The sequence below is a fragment of the Lonchura striata genome, chromosome 11, assembly GCF_050655825.1.
Source record: "Lonchura striata isolate lonStrDom1 chromosome 11, ASM5065582v1, whole genome shotgun sequence".
Classification (NCBI taxonomy): Eukaryota; Metazoa; Chordata; class Aves; order Passeriformes; family Estrildidae; genus Lonchura; species Lonchura striata.
In genome coordinates, this window is record NC_140713.1 from 20082852 (window position 1) to 20097822 (window position 14971).

Consider the following 14971-nt stretch of genomic DNA (forward strand, 5'->3'; position numbering starts at 1 on the left):
AGACTAAAAAAGAGAAATAGCAAAAGAAACTTCAACGTTTCTCAGTCTTTTAGGAAAAACAAACACAAAGCCCCAAAAAGACAACAAAGTGTTTTCTTCCACTTTTATTACAGAATTTACCCTGGGACTGGGCAGATTTCAGACAAGTTGGCACACCATAAGAGAAGGTGAGGGGGGCACTGCTCCATCAATTTTCTCGCTTGTTCCCTGTGCAGCAATCTAAACAGAACTAATTCTGATGTTCCAGTGTGTGTTGTCTGCCTCGAAGTGAGAACAAAACAAAGGCAGCATTAAACTGAACTATGTGGTCATCCACACACCATACTGGTTTGGATGACTCTCTGTCTGTGTGGCTTTTTGTATTAGAGCTGGTATCAATGGCCTCCTTGTTGTCTGTTGAGCCCCCATGGGGTTACATGAGTACTATCTCAATTCAATAGCTTTTCTCTCAACCATTGTCTTTTAATATAGGTTTATAGTCCTCAAGGATATATGCTGCATTACAATTAGTCATAATGTCCAGCGGCTACTGAGGCTTATTTGCAACACAGAGTTTATTGCCCTTTGTGAGGCTGACAAAGAGATACTTGTTGAGAGCTGTACACAAAAGGCAAATACAATGTATGAATTTCTCAGCAATATAAAAGACCAAAATAAAAGCTGGTCAGTAAATAGCTGTAACAGAGCAAGTGGCATCTCTTCTCTCAGCTCCTCTGGGCCCCGCTCCAGCCTTTCTTAAATCAATGCATCTCACCTAATTTTAAAGCAACATCTTGCAGAGACAGGAAAAAGTGACTCTGCACTGTGTGCTCAGCACTGCTTTCCACTGTACTGTCACTGAGAAGAGACAAAGTGGCAGGAATTATGTTTTACACCCTGTGCTGGAGGTCTCTGTCATTTCTCAAGTTCAAAAACAGACACTGCAAGTCCTCTCGCAGGGGTTCAGTGCAGACTGACTGGCAAAGCAAAGGAACAGAGATTTCAATGTGAGAAAATGAAGTTAATTGTGTGACAGAGGCTTTCCTCACCTCTTCTGTTTCAGATGCAAAAGGCATGGTTCAGACCAGACTTCCAATTTACCAAAAAGATTTTGCACAGAAGGGCTGTCAGCAAAGCAAACCCAAACTGTGCTCCACTGCTGTGCCCTCTAAGAGCTCCTCAACAGTGATAAGAAGCCAGACACTGGCAAAAAGTGGTCACCTCTACACTAAGAGTGAGAAAAAAGAATAGAAACTCATTGCTGGGAGAGAGTGCAGTGTCATCTGTGGGTGGTTATTCATCAGGGGATCCTTCCCAGCCAGAGGATTTTAGAATTAGCAGTTGTAAACTCTAAACTTGAGAATCCTTTACACATCCTCATGTGTGTCCAAGTACAAAATATCCCTGTCACTTATCATGAAGTCAAAAGATACATAAACAAAAAAAAACCCCAATGCTTATATTTATTTCTTTCTCTCTGGTTCCTCAGGACTTTGGAGAATTCCTTGGACAGGAATCTGAGCTCATTAGCTGATGAGGATTTTTTTCTGCTGTCTCATGGCTTCTTTTCAGAGACAGTTTTTCAGCTCTACTTGCCAGCTTTCTCTGGCCTACTCTGGGTTCTGCCATTACATTGGGTTTTTCTCTTAGGAAATTATTTATTCCTTCCTTGGAGCTCTGTCTGTATTTCTTGCTCCTCCATGACTTCTTTTTCAACAAATGTTTCATCCTCTTGCTTCTGTCCAAGAAATTACCAAAGTCCTTATTTCCCTCTCCTGGCATTATGGGGAAAAATCTGTTCTCCTGACTCCCTGTTCAGAACAAAGGCATTAAGATGAGTGACTCTCTATGGTCATTATACTGCAGAACGTGACAGACCTTGTGAGAAAATGATGGATTCACTATCTGCAGCAATCCAGGACGCTCCCATTTTTCATACCAGCAACTTCATAACTTCAACCAGAATTCATAAATTGTACTTAAGACCTCCACATCAAGACAGGCCACAAGAGTCCTCAAGGAATTGTCACATCTCTGAGGTGTTAAATCCACCTCTCAGTCACTAGGTAGCTGTGTGGGTACTAATTTGGAAAACCTACAGCAGCTTTGCAGAATCAAACAAGAGTAACGAGTGTTTTTTGGACTCCTCATGAATATTTGCCAATATACCTTTGAACACGAGTTTAATATCACAGCTAATTTTGTGCCAAGGCAGATGTATGTGCTCAATGGCTCTTCATACTAAAATAAAATATTTCCCTGGTGAAAACATTTATTTTCCAATGAATTCAAACAGATAAATAACAGAGACACATCAGTTCAGGATAAAACCATTCCCCTGTGTGTTCCAAGAAACACAACTTTTATTTGATCCTAACCTTTGAGGGCTGAAAATGTTCTCTTAGCACTTAAATAGCAACATCATCTATTAGCTTTTCAGCCCAGAAAAGCTTTCACAGGGAATTGTAAATCACTGCTCCCTACAAGCCATGTGCTATAGGAACTTTAGTCTGAAAACTCCTGACAAATTGCTTGTTTCTTAGATATTCATTGTGTAGATCTAGATCAGATGCAGAAATTCACATTTTTTTCCACGTGGCAACCTCCTGTATTTTAAATTCATCTTGAAGAAAAAAGAGAATAACAAGAGGACGTTAGGAATGCCTCTTCTTCAGCATGTGAGTTTAGGTATGAGTTTCTGATTTGTATTTTCTCTGGCAGATATTAGCAGTGTAAACACTTGCATTTAAGCCTCCTTCTAGTCAAAGGTTTTACCTTTACTTTAAAAGTTGTATGCGTGCATTAATAATAAAGCCAAAGATGTAAATAAAGATATGCAAATAACAAAAGAATATGTAAATAATAATAAAGATTTCATTCCCGACAACCAAATATACTACTAAAATTTAATTGGATATAATAAATATTCATCAGGACATTTAAATCAGGAGGAAAAGAGGTGTAAAATATACATAAGGATTTCTTAATAAATGTGTACACACTTCAGTGGAGTGCCTTTGGGTGAGCTGCAGCTGATGTACCAAAAGGTGTAGGTATGTATAGATATATAGGTGATACTGCCTGAGCTCAGCCTCCCATCCTAGGGGCTGTCAGGCCCAGCACCCAGAGCCAAGATTAAACACTCCACAGCCACACTGAGGGCCAGAGAATTCATTTTTTTTGCTGAACTTTTTTCAGTCTGCCAGACTCCGTCCCTGCACACACCCTTCAGGGAAGGGCCAAGCAATTCTCCTGCCCCCTGGCTCCTCACACCCACGATAAGGGGAGGTGAGAGGGGTCAGGCTGTCCCCCAGGAGATGAAATAATCCCTTGTAAGTACGTTACTCATTGCACAGAATCAAAGATACACGTGCAAAGAGCCTCAAAAAGCATTACAGGGTCAGTTCCCACAACCGACCAAAGTTCGAAATGCCTTGCTCTGCTTCTCCTTCCCTCCCTGTATAAATACACATCCCCATGTGTTGGTGTACACAGTCATCAGTCTCCACGGGATTTTCATGCTCTGTGTATCACTTTCTCTGCTCTTTTGGACATGGGCCTTTGCAGACACACTAGTTACAAAGGCACTTCTCACAATACATCCCTGCACTTAACACAGTGACCAGCAGAAGTGGGGGAGAACAAAACAGATATTTGGAGAGGGAGTAGACTGAAATTAAAATTCAGTCACGGGAAAACCAAGCCTGGCAAACACACATGGTCAGGATACTAAAGAATGTGTTTTTGCTTTCTGCTGTTCACATAAACACTCCTATATGCCACCATAAATTCCCAACAAACAAAATCTTCCTTTTACAGCAGTTTAAGGCACAATGATAACACTCCCATCATTTTATCCCTACACAAGCCCATTCCTCAGATAGTGTAAAGCTCTGTAGCATGACTTGCTTTAGTGAAGTGAGACTAATTAATCCCCCCTCCCCCTGAATCCTTTCTTCTTTGCAGTGAAGTTGTTTCACTCTGCTATTTCTATCTTCCAAAGCAAAGTAAGTTTCCACCACCCAGCCCACAGGATCTGCTGTCCATGAGCTATCATTGGTATCACATCACAGGTTTTGGGAGCAGGAAATACACCCCAAAAACTAAACAGGAGTTCAGTATTGCCTGACTTATTCCTGATGCCACTCACTGCTGTGCGCAATAAAAGTGAGGCTGGCCCTTTTCTCCAGCTGTTTCTTCATTTTCTCCAGCAGTGCGAGGTTCCTGCTTGCTGTTCCAAACTCCTTTTAAGTTACCTCCCTGGATTAAGTCCTGAGCTACTTAAATTAATATCCTCCCTAATAATCCCCAAAGCTATACCACTAGTGAGCTGCATGTTTCTCATATGTTAACTTTTAATATTCCAAAGCAAACCATGCCACTGAGCTGAGTGTCACCTTTATACAGGGACTAAATTTAGTTCCTGTTCTGTGTTGTCACCAGGGTCACTGCACTTTATAGCTGTTTGGTTCTAGAAATCCACATGTACCTGTTCATAAAAGCTGCACAGACAGAGCTTACTGGCTGGGTGAATAGACAGCTGAAAAACTGAATTTTCCTGAAATAATGATTTTCTTAAAAGCCAGGAGTACAGCTTTTGTGTTGGTGGGGAATGAGGGTTATTTAATCTCAAAACACAGGAAGGAAGACATAATGGTCACTCAGATATTTTCTACATTTATCACCTACCATGAGTTTGGATTCCCATGTGAATCTTAGGCTAGAAAGTGGAGAGAAGTGCACTGCTGCTTTAGAGTGTAAGAAACTTCTGATTACCAGCAACAGCCCAGGTAGGACTGGTTTACAGTTCTACTCCTGACACATATGAATAAGGCAGAGAGGATTTCATTTGCAACTCAAAAATACCCTTCAGGGAAGAGGCAGATCTGTCAGAGACCTGACTCTTTCCTACTGGGAAATGGCCATGCAAATGATGCTTATGACAACACCAGAAAATCCGTGCCCAGAAATGAAAAATTAAATCTGAAAATATCATCCATTGCTCTATTCTTGGTCTGTTACGTACTACATATTCCTCCTTGTTCTAATCATGTAGCAAGTTATTAAAAATAGAAATTGTATCGTGCTCTTGGAAGTTGCCAAATTCACAGCCACCAAGAACATGAATAAGGCACTTTATTTTATTGGTAGAAAGGCAAGCTTTTACTAAAGGAGATTTTGAGAGCTCTAACCCTTTCAGAGATGGGCAAGCCCTTCTGCTACTGCCTACACTGTTTGTCCACTTTCCCTGGAGAAGCAAGGAAGGAGCTTTTCTGCCTGTTCCCCATGGAGCTGACGTGCATGGCTCTGCATCCACTGCTCTTCATCCACACAGATGGGGAGCTTGGCAACCAGTTATCTTAAACTCTTCTGAAAGCAAATATAACCCTGCTTTATCTCTTGTCCTTCTAACATTGTCTGGAAGAGACATTGGTGTTTTGCTTTGTAGGTCCCTAAGGAGAGGGTGAAAAAGAGGGAAAGGGAAAAAAACCAAAACACAGAAAAACAGATAAATATCTAAAGTTTCCAACAAAACACATGGTTTAACTTAAGGAAAATTTAGACAGCAATCTCTTAGAAAAATATGTATTTAAGTTTTTCTCTATGTGGAGTGGAGGAAAACAACTCAGAAGAGAGGGAGATATCAAACAGGAGATTTTAAAAATCTTGAAATTATCATGGTTCACTTCAGCTCTGCACAGTGCTTCTGACACCAGCTTTGAGGAGCAAAGTCCAAGCCCTGTGAACTCAGTCTAAGATAAAACTCCCTACTCGGTGATCCCCAAGCATCCAAATGATAATAAACACATTGAAGAATCTTGTTGGAAAGAGCCAAAAGGAAGATGTTTTCAGGAACTGACATGCTTTCCCTTCCCTCCAGCTTTGGGCCCAGCAGAGGAGGGTGGAATGACCCTGCCTGCCTCCCTCTCCAGTGCTAAACAAAAGTCAGTTCTTCCTGCCCTTCCCATTGCTCAGTGCAAGCCCAAGCCCTGCCCAGCATTCCATACCCACTCTGCCTCTCCTGTTGGCTTGTGTCACCTAAAAACCTCACTCTTGACAGACTTGGGGACCAAGCCCTGCATTATCTAGCCCTGCTTTTATAAAGTTATACTGGTATTAATTCCTTGTCTTTTCCTTTCTTGTTCATAGAAAAAGGGATCAAGGGATGTTCTTCCTACCATTGACTTTCTTTGTAGCTTTTTGGTGCAGAAACATGTGCCAGTTCCATGCACCAGCAGTTTTATATGCTCTATACTGAAATGCTTGATCCAAATTCAGTAGGGTAGCTGGTAGAAACCAGCTTCAGAGCACTTTGGATTTCATCAGATTAAAATTAATTTCCTGGCATCTTTGCTTTGATTTATCAGCCTTGGGAAAAGTCACAAATACACCTACACACATTTTAAAAAGAAGCTATAAGAAAGTATCCACATCCTCCCTGAAGACACTCAAAACAGCACTTATATCTGAGTAGGAATTCTCAGCATACTCTGAATGGAATTTTCCAGCATGAGACTTGAGCAGAGGCTTAATAATCTAACAGGGCAGTTGGAAATATAAAAAGGAACAAATTTTGCAGAACAGTACAGCCAGACAAGCTGCTAGTTTCCTCTGTGGTCCAGATCTACCCGAACAAGACATCAAAAAAAGGTGATAAACAGCAGCAGATCCTGCTTAACAACCCATAGAGAGGCTGACCACAAGAAATTCACCACAATCATTTCTATGAAACAATCATCCACTAGTACATCCTTCACCCAGCAGTACAGCTGATTGCTATTGACCTTTGGCAGATGGAGATACAAACATTTGTCAACTTAGCATTGACAAATGTCAATCCCCAAAGCAGCACCCAGACATCCAAACTGGGGCCTTAAACAGAGTATATTTCATTCCCTAGTCAAAGTTACCTTTAGCAGAAAGGCAGCATAAATAAAAGATGTAGTTACAATTGGAAGAATCAATTTTGATCCAAAAAGATCTTATTGCATTCTGCTGTGACTGTGTTGTCTGTCTGGTCTGACAGTGTCCACTGCATCACACTTGTGAGATTCCCAAGGACTTTCTTGAAATTTGGACAAAGCAGACAGAATGTGACAATGCAATAAATGAATTCCTGACATCACAAGGGGAAAAAAATAATCAGTATCGGGAAGGTCAGAGTTCAAACCTTGGTAATCTGGATCTGCCCAATTACATCATCATAAGAACCAGATGCTTCCCTCTTGCACCATACACCATCTTGAGATTTTATGATCCACTTTTCTTCTGCTTGTACTTTAATTTAGGATTGGTTAAGGATTCAAGTGAAGTCTCTTCAAAACAATGAACCTTGCAATCTGCAGCTGTGAGCTGTGTGGTGATGATATTTAACAAGATTAGCATAATCGTGCCATGGCAAAACCAAATTTCAGGTCAAAATGATGCCTTCCTGGGTGGAATTATTTCAGAAGATCAAAACAAAAACATGTTTGGGAATATAAAATGCTGATTATGCAATGCTGTTGTGTTCTTGCTGTGTGTCCTATGGCACAGTGCAGCGTTAAACTTGTCAGGTTTCTTCTCCCTCATTTGATAGTAGCCTCATCAAGTGTGAATCATAAAACCACATAAACTGCAACAATGCTGTCCTTCTACTGACTTCTCGGAACATAAACAATAATAATGTAAATATGACTTACCAAAGACTTAAGCACTTAAAGGAAATCTATATTTTTATGTAAACCACGGATGTTTAGTGAAGTGGTATGATGTTTCTGCTTAGCTCTGGATGGCTGGAAATTATCTCACTACTTAAAAGTATATTCCTCAGATGCTGAGAATTAAAGCCAAAATTGGTCTTTTATTTATTACATGTTTTTGTGTTTTTGTGTTAAGCAGCACGGGCATGAACATTGTAGACTGGTAAATTATTCATTTTTGATCAGTTTATAAAGGATAAAATGTTAGCAAGTGTCTTTGTGTGAAATGTGAAGAGAAGTTCATCTCAAACAGCTTGAAAAGGGAAAAAAGGATAATCTAGAAGAGATCTGATTTGCAGTTTATTGACCTCTCCTGAGTGTTCATTTGGCTGTTGTTGGATCCTAACCTTAACTGATACTGCATATCCTCAGATGGAACTGAACAGCAAGTCACGCAATCCTCATATTTCCATCAGCTGATCAGCAACCACAAATATTTGTAATTTGTGTTATCTGAGCAATAATGAAAATCCAACATGGAAAAACTCAGACATGAAAATCAATGTTGAAACCACCTTAAAACCCTTAAGATGATAAAAGACAGAGTCAAGCTTGAAACACTGTCCTCAAAGCACCCCGTTTTTATGGTTCAACCCAAGGGCCTTCCAGGAGCAGCTTAGCAAAGAACACTCATGGCCAGACCTTCTCACACAGCACCACAGCCCCTGATTTTTGTCTTATTGCCCCTCTCCACCTGGGCTGCTTCCAGCCTAATTCTCTCCCCCTCAGCCCCCTCCAAGCAAGTTCAGCCCTGCCTGAGCAGAGTCCTAACCCCAGTGCTCCAACTGAGCAATGCAAACCCTGCTTTGACATCAAAACCTCAGTGAGGATCACACTGAAACCTCAGCATCTCAACTGTCTGCACTGACTAAAGGGAAGCTTGGAACTCCTATGCTAAGTTGGAGCAGATTCTGAACACGATTTTTATCCAAACTGGTGAGAAGTGAACAGCATCACTGTTCAGCAGGTGCTGTATCTCTGTGTCACTGAGTGGTGCAGCCCCTGCCACACACCTCACACACCTCACTTTTGAGGCAAAGTCTCAGGGAAAAGCCACATAAGTTCTTTTTGAAGTGCTGGGTAAGTTTTGAGAAAGTACACAAGAAAATATAGTCTAGCCAGAGAGCATACTAGGGGAAATTGAATCACTAGCTGGTTTTATCAAAAAATACAATCAGGGAAAAAACAGCAAATTAGGATGCTCCCCATCAATTACTGAGGTAAACAAGATAAAAATAAAGCAGTTTGGGAAACCTGTGATTCTTTCCCACCCAACACTCAATTCCAAAAACTTGCAAGAGCAAAAAATGGACTTTACTAGGATCAGGAATAGCAATGAAAATGATAAACAGTACATGGCTAGATATATCTGCCCTAAGAGACAGAGTGTTCAAATAATAAACAAGGTTGAATTGTGCCAGCCTGAGGCTCTAAAGTGCCTTCACACAGGTACAGTCACTGGTGCCTGCAACGGCTGATATTCAAAAGACAACTTCCACCTATTTTCTCCATCCTGCTTAATTGAATTGCTTAGCAGTTTCAGAATCTATGGGTTTAATCTAAGGAGAATCTAATTTAAAGACCACAGGGCTGATAAACGAAGTTGTAAAGAAATCATAAGGAAAACTAAACCTGTCAACAGGTCAACATTCTGCAAATAAAAGGTCTGGGGTATGGAAGCAGCGTTCTCGCATCAGTCCCACATCATCTGAGTTCTCACGTGGGAGTCTCCAGCACTGGGGCCATGATTCCTGCCAGCACATTTAGGGGCTGCATTATTTACCTAAAAAAGGCAAACCCAGGCAGAAAACCCCAGCAGCTCTTTTGCATGGGAGCTCTGTGCCATGACCCTGGGTGAGCCACGGGCTATTCTCCCTCTGTCAATGAGAGACAATGATGCTTCTCCCCTTTGACAAGTGCTTTGAGGTCTGTAAACAAAGGGCTCTGGATATTGAAATCCTGGGTACACTCTGCTTGGCACGTTCCCTGAGCTTTGGGTGAGAAAGGTGCCAAAAACATATGGATAAATACATGTGATACAGAGGAGTCATTATTTATAATATTCCCTGATCATTTGTTATTGTACCTGGTAATTGAGTGTAAGATGGGGTTTTCTTTCTGCTCTCATTGTTTATCCCTCTTTATTTTACCCATCTACAGCATATTAGAGCCATTTGATACAGACTAAAAGTTGGTATCTTGGCCCACAAAACAACAGTGGCTGTACATTTTACTCCCTGTTTTTTTTTCAGGTCTGTTCTATTTTTGTGTTTATTTATTTGATCCACTAAATTATCTAATTAGTGGCATATATAGTTGAAACATGAGCTGCTGTGAATATTTACTGCACACTTGTTCAGGCATTTATCTAAATAGGTGGCATGCCAGGCCTATGTAATAAGGAATAATGATTCCTTAGAAGAGTTACAGGAAATTATGGAAGACAAAAAAAAGAAAAAAAAAAAAAAGGGAAAAGTTTTGCATAGTGGGTTGTAACATCCAACAACATATATCAATTCTTCCAGAGATAGAGCAATTGCATAGTAATGACAAAAATTTTATTGTAACAAATAAATCAATACTGGCCCTACTGCAGTCTCAGATGTTACTTTTATGGATCTTCCCATGTCCATTACATAAAACTGCTCCTGATAGAGTGCATTAAATGACAACTTCTGGGGGGGTGACAAATACAGTACCACGTCTTTGCAGACTGTGCTCTACCTGCTATTAATCACTATCTCATTGCATGGGGATCCATTTATATCACTGCAACAACAGTGCTGAGTGGCTCACAGTGATGGACTGTGCTGCACAGGGAATGTTTGTTTTTGCAGCAGAGCTGTCACCATTAGGTCCAGCAAAAAGCAAATTCAAGATATCCCCAATTAGAAGTGATTTTAGGAGGGGGAAAAGGCCAGCAAAAAAACCATGTGGGACAAAGAATAAAAACTCATGCTCTATATTCTCAGTCCTTACATAAAAAAGCCAGATCAAATTTACTCAGGGCCCCATACGATGCAGACAATCCACCCCACACTGTGACAGCCTTTTTGTACCCAGCTCTGCAATATGACAGTAATTTTTCATGACACATTAAGTGACTATAGCAGTGTTTTTGGGGATAGCTGGTGTCTTGACCAGAAATCAGATACATTAAATAAAGAAAATTCTGTCACGTTTGAGATCAAATCATAGTCATTTGGTCAAGCCATCTTTGACTGGCATCTTCTCTACGTACTAAAAAAAGAAAAATTAACAACCAAATTCACAGTTCTAGTACTTAAGGAAGAAACAAGAAGCCCAGAGAGGTTTTATCCATCCTCCTGGACTAGAATATTCAGTCCAAAAAGGATATCTCTTATATCTATTCCTTTATTTCAGTCTTTCACCCTGCAGCAAACATGCCAGCAGGGCCCAGTGCCAGTGAGTAATAGGAAGTGCCTTTGAAGTCCAGGCAGCACCAGGCGTGGGCAGAGAGAATGCAACTGTGACTCCTGGGAGAATTGCACCTGTCAAACACCTTACCTTGTTTTACCTCCCTGGGTAGCAAACACCTAACAAGTTTCCCAACAGAACAGATATGGTAATCCCTTCCTTTAAAAAAAAAAAAAAAAGTCAACAAATATTCCTAACATTAGTACTGAATAGTACTGCCTTCAAGAGGAACTTGCAAGGATTAAATGCATCCTCTCATTGCTTTATTCCTCTACTCTTTTTTTTCCTCTTCCTCATCTTTTATCCATTAGGCACAGTGTTACATCAGATATTTTAACTCTGTGTCATGTCATCAGCTTTTTTATTCTCACTATAATTTGGGGATTATAATACCAAATAATATGATACTGCACAGCATTCTGTTTTTTGGGAGTGCTACACAGAAAACCAAGTAAAAACAAACCAGCCTTAATTAGAGTCCTTCCTTGGCCAGACACACTCCCCTCAAACAGTAGGATATATATATATACACATATATGTATGTATGTATATATGTATGTATATATCCTATTGTGTGTACATATATATATACACACACACACTTTATGTATACAGATGAAAATCAGATGGTTTCTGGCCAGTTCCCATTCCTCAGACTACAGGTGTCACCTGGATGGCATTCTGCTCATTCCACATGGCCAGTTTATTTCTGGTGTATTACCCACAGCAGGGATAAAACCCCAAACCAACACTTTTGCACTGCACTTCAGTAGGATACAGAAGTTTCCTACTGAACTTGGGTTAATTTATTCACCAGTATGCTAATTTCATTTGCCTATGGCTATTAGTGAATAACCTGAAGCCTGAATTTGGCATGGCTGTTAGGAGTGCCTGCAGTGATAAATGACCAAGTGGGTATATCTACACGGGTTCTTTTTCTTCTGCATTTTAATTCATTAACCAAATGAGGTCTTAAAACCATTTACCTATTTCCTGCCCTTCTGATAGATTAGTATGCATTTCATAGGCATCCATCTGATAAAAGCAAAAAAAGCAAGACTCCTCTCCACGGTGTTACAGACAAAACTCTCTCCACCCTTCTCATTACTCAGCTAAACTCAGTTTTGTTCCCTTCCTGGTTTTCTGTTCCTACCGTGATTTGCAAGTGAATAACTCCCCTCTCGGAGGGGATGAGATGCACAGTAATTGTGCCAGGCTGGAATGAATGGAGCTGCACATCTCACCCTCACTGCCTCCCTTAGCTCGGCACTGAGGTTATTTTCTCACCACCCTTTGGGATCACACACCTCCAGAGCAGCTGAACTGCCCTGCCCACCTGGGAGCTGCATCTGGGAATATTTTCCACTAGCACGTGCCCATTTGGAAGAGATTCCCCTTCCCTCAGGCCAAGGTTTCCTCTCTCCACTCCCACAGGCAATAGAATTTGATGGCTTCAGGGTGAGGCATAGCACAGGAAGGATTCAGCTGCAGGATTCAGCTACAACTGCTGGGCCGGCAGAGCACTGAGTGCTGACCTGGGAAGAGTGCAGGAGCAAAGATCCAGGCACAGAAGGACAAGCAGGAGGGGAAAAAATCATCCCACTGGGCAGTTGTGTGGTCCAAATATGATGGTGAAGCAGCTGCCAGCTGGGCAAAGGCTGGCCTGTCCAGAGGTGATGAATGAGCAAGGTGAAGTTCTCCTGTTTTTGGCTTATTTAGAGCTTTATTTTCTTATTTAGAGCTTTACCTCTAATATCCAGCTGTCTTTTTAGTAATTTGTTTTGGGGCTTTGTTTTTTTTCTGTTTGATTTTAAATTTTCCTTGCAAGCTCTAATAAGACTTAAAAAAATGTTTGCCCTACCTACATAGAGCACATTGTGTTAAAGTGAGTGGAGCAGGGAGGCCCATAGCTCAAGGGTCACAGCTCCAGGTTTTGGGACACAAGCCCCAGGCAGATCTTGTGACTCATTCCCAATCTCCTCCACATCCAGCTTCAACACCTCTGCAGTTCAACAGACTGCATTGGTTTCACTAATTTATCCGTGCCTGTCCTTTGGAAATCTAGTACTTTATTTAGAGAGACTTGCCCTTACTTGTCTTTCCATTTAAATTCCAGTAAATCACCTTTCTGCTCATTCAGTCCAAACTTTTTTCTTTTTTTTTAATAAGTAGTTTCTTCAGAACATCCTCTACTATTTATTGACAGCAAGACTGAAAATGTGTCACCTCCTATTGACTCAGTAAATATTTGGTCATTCTTTCCAGTTCACATGTGGAAGACTCTCAGTGATACAAAATATATTCACTTTTCCCTTTTGGGATGGTGCTGGTGGTGAGAGAAATGATACAGGATTCCACATCCCAAAGCTGCACGTTATTGTCTGCTCCGTTTGGTGACTGAACCTTTTGTTCCCTTCCTGTACTCCCAAATCTTACCTATAGCTCCAGCCTTTACCTGGCTTTTAATGATCTCACTTCTGAAAAGGTGAATTTAAAACTCAGCAATTGCTCTCTTGCTATACCATCTGGTCCCAGTCGATTTTATGCTCAATAAAAGCCCAGCTTTTTGACTCAGTAATTCTAAGTATTTTTAGTTTGCAGTTGTTGCTATTCTACAGCTGGGATCACAATGTTTTGAAGTAAATCAGATGAGAATTATACCATGCAGAAAGTAGCAGCAGATATTCAATGCACCTATATTAGGTTAATGTATTCTTTTTATGGATTTATTTTTCTTAGTTCAAGACATGTAGAAAAGAATAGGGAAAATAATAAAATCCTTCAAACAAGTGATTTAGTCTAAATCAGGGATGTGTTTACCTGCCCTACTTAGACAGGAAAAAAACAAGTTAGCTAAATATTACTAGATATGAATATTTTTGTCCTTTATTTCCATAAAGATTAGCTGCATATGGCCCCTTGAGTAAACAATGTGTATTGGCTCATGAGCTCTATCGGGAAAAAAGCAGCATTAAAGATGGATCTCTGCTCTCAGTTCCACTGCAATCACACTACAACCAAGAGACTAAAAGAAACAAAAATGTTTATTGATTACTTTCCCCATAACTTTGTACAAAGAATATTGAAGACCAGCCAGGTGTACTAATGACTTAACTTCTTTCATTTAGTTATGAGGATAGAAGCAAAAAGCAACAGGGAAGCAATCTCTGTAAAGAGAATTTGGATTAGGAAGAACTACATAACCTTCATTTCTTTCAAATTAGGAATGTTTCCAAGCAGAATACACAGGTATCCTTCAAAATAAGGACTGAGAACCAATTTCATGGACTCTCTGCAGTGCAATAACACAAGGCAATGCTGTGTCTCCACAGCTAACAGAGTGTCTATTTAGAGTGCTGCTACCACAGATGCCTCCAGCCCTTCCAGCACAAGGATTTACATTCTACCACCTCTCACAGCTCTTCTCCTCATTGTTGGTTCACAGAAGTTACTTCATCCTATCTCTGAACAATTTTCATACAGCTACAACATATGGATGGGAGTGGGACTAATGGCAGAGCAGATGTCATAGTTCTCTAATAAGACCATTTTTAAAATTCCCAAATCCCCACAATAATGCACTGCCCTATAAGCACCTATTCTTTCTTTGACATCTTGGTCTCAGGTTAGAAAAGAAAGATCCTGTAGAACTGCATTCTGCTTGAGTTCACAGATTTGAACATATATCAGTTACTCCAGTGTTTAAGGCATTATTCATGTCAACAGCATTTACGTGCTTTTCATCCTTTCCCCAGAGGAACAGTAAAACAGATTTATCTTTACTTTCTGATCTTTATTCTTCATTGTTACTT

General features: G+C 40.5%; 2 long non-coding RNA genes across 29 annotated transcripts in view; one reads left to right on the forward strand and one right to left on the reverse strand.

The window, feature by feature from the left end:
- Positions 1–7829, forward strand: part of LOC146766441 (uncharacterized) — a 31092-nt gene extending 23263 nt beyond the window's left edge. For both annotated transcript variants that reach the window (XR_014957980.1, XR_014957981.1), the window contains exons 3-4: positions 114–167; positions 1043–7829. This is a non-coding gene — a long non-coding RNA (uncharacterized LOC146766441). The remainder of the gene's footprint in view (positions 1–113; positions 168–1042) is intronic.
- Positions 1–14971, reverse strand: part of LOC110476338 (uncharacterized) — a 524174-nt gene that overhangs the window by 83524 nt on the left and 425679 nt on the right. The gene's annotated exons all lie outside the window — the stretch shown is intronic.